The sequence below is a fragment of the Dermacentor albipictus genome, chromosome 5 (genome assembly GCF_038994185.2).
Source record: "Dermacentor albipictus isolate Rhodes 1998 colony chromosome 5, USDA_Dalb.pri_finalv2, whole genome shotgun sequence".
NCBI classification, from domain to species: domain Eukaryota; kingdom Metazoa; phylum Arthropoda; class Arachnida; order Ixodida; family Ixodidae; genus Dermacentor; species Dermacentor albipictus.
The window spans coordinates 109,916,934-109,921,933 of NC_091825.1; the positions used below are offsets into that span (position 1 = coordinate 109,916,934).

The 5,000-nt window shown below is 43.9% G+C and overlaps 1 protein-coding gene across 1 annotated transcript in view; it reads left to right on the forward strand.

Annotated features, from left to right (window-relative positions):
• Positions 1–5,000, forward strand: part of ss (spineless) — a 176,075-nt gene that overhangs the window by 118,964 nt on the left and 52,111 nt on the right. The gene's annotated exons all lie outside the window — the stretch shown is intronic.

The window sequence follows — 5,000 nt, forward strand, 5'->3', positions numbered from 1 at the left end:
GGTGGAAGTCACACGAGCGAATTCCCCAGCGCATTACCGTGAGTCATCAGTGTTTCACTTCGTAGGTATACCTGCACGCTCGATGAGCGCAACCCTCTTTCTTTTTCCGACGCACAAGAAACACGCAGCGAGATAGAGTAAAAACATCTTTATTTATAATATTTGAATGGCGAGCAGTGTGGGAGGAACCCTCAGTCCAGGGTCCCTAAGATGCGAGACGCAATGCATGTAGCGTCACGCATTTATCCGCTCCAGAGTGCAGACCACACGCTCTATAGCAGTTCACACATAGAGAAAAGCATAATAAAGGGATAAGCCAGGGATGTTAACCAAAACAGCGTCTATCGGCTACCCTACCCTGTGGGCTGAGAAAGGAGTAATAGAGAGAGAGAGAGAGAGCACGATGATGCGTGAATGCGCACGAGTACACCACCACGCTGTGATGGACATGCATTGTGGGCCGAGGATGGGTGTTCTAGTTGCATCTGCAGATATAGTAGACAATCGCCTATAACTGACGGAATGCCTGAGACATTGATTGTATTTGTACCTCAAATCGAGGACAATAGCATAAGCGGTCGACGCTCTCTTTGCAGCCGCATGACATCACATGCAGCCCTGTCAGCCATTCCAATTGGTGCCGAATAAGTTCTCGTTAAAGCCGCTCTTAATTACGAACGATACAGAATATAGAGATACCTCGAGGAGAGAACTGCGCACATAGAGCCAGCGCATTGTCGAAGCGCCCCCGCTTTCTGTGCGCCCGAGCCGACCTTTTCGCTGCAGCAGAGCATATGCCCTCTTACCTGGCTAGCGTACCCGCCACCTGTCTGAATGGCTGCGTCGATACACATCGCCTGCGTCGCTTCCCCTCAGATTTCCCGCGTCCTACGCTCTCCCGCTAGCTTCCCCCGCCCCTCCCGCTTTTTTTTGCCCCCCCCCCCCCTCCCCGGAGGCCATTAGGGCTCATTAGTACCGCCATCGGCTCATGTCGCCCCCCTCAGGAACCCTCCCGGCTTCAAACGCCGACGGGTTCCCAATTCAACCTCCTCTCCCCCCTGGTGCTATTTACTGCAAAGCTTCGGTGACCGGTGACAGCTGTCCGTCACCACCGATGCGTTGCGGGCGCCCACTCCTTCCTCCTCTCTCATTCTCGTACTGCTCAACTGTCCATTTATTTGAGCGTTCCTTCTTTCTTTCTTTTACTCACTGCCAAGCACCCCGTTCACTTTCTCCAGCGTTGCATTGGAGATGCAGATAGGCGGCGCACATTACGCTTGCTCACCGACCAGCCGTACGAAATTTGATGTTTTGTTTCCTTCAATCTTTCCCTCTCGCTCGCTGTTCTCTTGTTTTCCTTTCGAGCAGCCGCGCGCTCTGCTCTCGGAGGGAGAGGGAGGGAAGGGGGAGGGGGGAACCAGCGACGCGTGTAGCGATAGGTGAGGCCGATAGCGGCCGCATGCGCACACAGCCTCGCGCCCACGGTGTGCGCGACGCGAACGCATGGCGGAGATTCCGCGCCCGATTTGTAGGCCTGTAGCAATTCTTTATGAAGCTTTCGGCGTCCCCGTGTGAAAAGGTGAGGGGGAAAGCCGGAGGCGGATATTGAAAAAGAAAGAAAACAAAAAAACGAAAGAGTGAGAAAATGTCCGTGCCTGGTTGTGATGTCTAAAAATTGACGTGCTATTATTGAGCATTTGACAGGGTAGTGGACAAAATTGAATTCGTCTTATCTACGTTGTCAATGTTCCATTTGCATATTGTATGATATATATTGTGCATGGTTGTGTTCTTTCGGTATTTTTTTTCTCCTTCTTTCTTCCCTCATTTCCTTCCTCCCTTATTTCATTCGTTAGTTCGTTTGTTTGCTTGCTGTTTTTTTTTTATGAGCCCCTATTCGCCATTTGCCACTGTAATCTCATAGCGCCACAATATCGACGCCTTGGTGCAAAACATAAGCGGACCTGCGAGTGGTGCTCATCGCCTGTCATCTGTTTTGGGAAGCTGCATGTGAAAAAAAAAAAAAATTACCGGCTACAGAAACCCGAAAGAGGAGCTGCACTTCGCAAGCTCTTGCGCGATCGACCCGCATCCGGTTCAACTAAAAGGGCATCTGAAATTGGCGCGCTGAAATTGGCGCGCACCTAATTACTCGGTGCTGCCGTTATCGTTACTTCACAAATCAATATGTCGACGCCCGCTTAGTCAGGGCATCCTCGCTCTTTACTTTTCTTCTTCCTTCTGGATTTCGGTTTGATCAGTGGCAGTTCTTTCTTTTTTTTTTCAGCTGTTATGTAAAGCAACGCTCAACACGTCACATTACAACATTCATGCGGTTAGAGAGGCAGACTAACAGGACATGAAGCTCCGTGGGGGAATATGCACGTCGAAATGACTCAAGGGGTGAGACTTTAAGAGATGGTGGGGAAGAATTGCAGTCAGAGGAGTCATGGACATGTTTGTGCCTTTTAAAGTTTTTTTAAAAGGTATCAGTTACACTTGAGCTGTCTATAAAGCTCAGTATCACTAAAAAGCTTATTTAACTGTACTGTTATTTTTGTTTTTGATCCTTTACACACGTGCCTGTTCTGTCGAAACTATTAGGCACATAGCATTGAAATTTTGCGAAAGGGAGGGCAGTGGTATATACAACACAAATGTAACTAGAACTGTGCAGGTGCATAAAAGAATGAGGTCAAAATAACTTTTTTTTTTACGTGGTTAGCTACGACATGCTTTTTTTAGATTTAAGATTCGTTTATTTCTCCAAGAGAAAAAAGGCTGGGACAAGAAGCTGCCCTGGAGCAGCTTGACGGGGTCCGGGGCCCATTTACAAAATGGCAGCAGTGAAGGGAAAAAAACTCCATTTCACATACATCAAGACTCAAGTAATCATACACAATGCAGAATTACAATTAAACATGATGTAAAACAAAAGTAAAACTCAAATATACAATGCACTGAGAAGCAAAAAAAAAGAGCATAAAACAACGGTATAGCAGAAACAGAAGGTTTAAAACAATTACAATTCAACTAAAAAAATTGCTGAACAATTGTTTTTTTATTTAGGTTCATATTTTCTGTGTGCCATTTGTTTGTGTTAAGGGTGTTCGGAACTAGGAAATGCAACATGTGGGAGGCATACGTTGTGCGAAGTCGGGGTAGATGCCATTTCTCTTTGCGTCTGGTGCTTGTATGAGTGTGCGTTTGTGTCACCGATGAGAGTTGGATTACGAACTTAGCCCGTGGTAAGCTCAAGTTATTCAAGGCGTGAAGTATGGTAAATGACACAAGATGATGGATGGGAGATATTCTATGTTTAATAAACAATGGTCAGATATGAGCTAGGTAATCTGAGCCAGAAACTATGCGGATAGCTTTCTTTTTTTTTTTCCAGAAGTAGTAGTTGGTTTAGATGCACGCGAGCCGCAGTTCCCCATACAAGATTACAGTAGCTTATTTGAGAATGAAATAATGCGTGATATATTAATTTTCTTACTTTCACGGGAAACAAGTCACGACCTCGTGAAAGAGCTCCTGCAGATTTAACAAGTTTAAAGAAGGATAACAATCGTGATCAGCCCATTTAATATGTTCGTCAAATATGACGCCGAGAGATTTAGATTTACTTACGATTTCGATCGCGTAGTCCCCAATAAGCAGTGAAATCGGTATCCTAACTTTCCGATTTATCGAACGAAAAATAACCACCTTTGTTTTATTATAATTAATATTTAAGCTTGTTAGATGTGATTAGTTATGGAGGCTTTATAATATGACGTTCGCTTCAAGCAGGAGCTCATTCGATGAGTTTCCAGATAAAAATAGACTAGCGTCGTCGGCGTATATTATAAATTTAGCTTTCTTGGAGATATGGATGAGATCGTTTATATCCACGTTAAAAAAATATACGCGCGCAAATAATAACTCTAGTTCCACTTTTGTACGTGGTACTAACTCAAGTTTTCACAAAATTTTGGTTCACGTACACCCAGTATAATTTTAGACAAAGGTACAAGACTGTATAAAAGATCGCGTTCCGAGAAAAATGTAAATAAAGTGGTGTCAAATTTATTATTTTATTTATTAGTTACCTGCATCGCCCCGTAGGGCATTACAGCAGGGAGGTTACAAACTTGAATCAATACATCAACAAATTATTTCAACGCGTGGTAAAAAGCATCATTTTCTGTAATATATACAATGGTCGATGGCAAACTGTTCCAATCTCGAACAGTTCTAACAAAAAAAGAATAACGGAAGACGTCACCCCTACAAGAAAATTCCCTGACCTTCAAACAGTGGTCAAGTAGCCTAGATATATAGTATGGTGCCTGGATACATTTTTCGTGGTTTATGCCTGTTTTAGAATAATAAATATCGTGGAAAAAATTTAATCTAATGTGCCTTCTACGATCCTTCAGCTCTTGCCATTTAAGTTTAAGTTTGCTTTCTGTCATGCTAAGCTGCCGGCTATAATCACCAAGAACAAATCTAACTGCCCTATTCTGGATTTTTTCTAATTTGTTTATAAGCTCAGATGTGTGTGGGTTCCAACAAACACATCCATATTCAAGGATTGAACGTACATGACTAAAGTACAACTGCGTCTTCAAGTTACTCGGTAAATGACTAAAATTGCGCAATGTAGAAAATGCGCAAATGACTAAAATGTAGCAATACTCTCGATATAACAATATTTTTGGTGGTGAACATTACTGTAGCCTTCCTCTCTGTTTATGTGGTCCTTTCTCTGCTGTAAGGCTCCTGCGTTTAGTTTGTTGTCGCTTTTTTTTTTAACCCGCCGTGAATTCATCGATATACCGCACATAGAAGCACACAAATGTCCAGGGGTGACACCTAGTCAACTTTAGCACGCTTGAATTGTAGCGGTTGCCATGAAGCTTGAGTTTTCGTGACAGACCTTGCGTTCTCCCCATCAGCAACTCCGAGAAAGGTGCGAAATTGGGTCTTTTATCGACCCGACGTATTCTCCGATT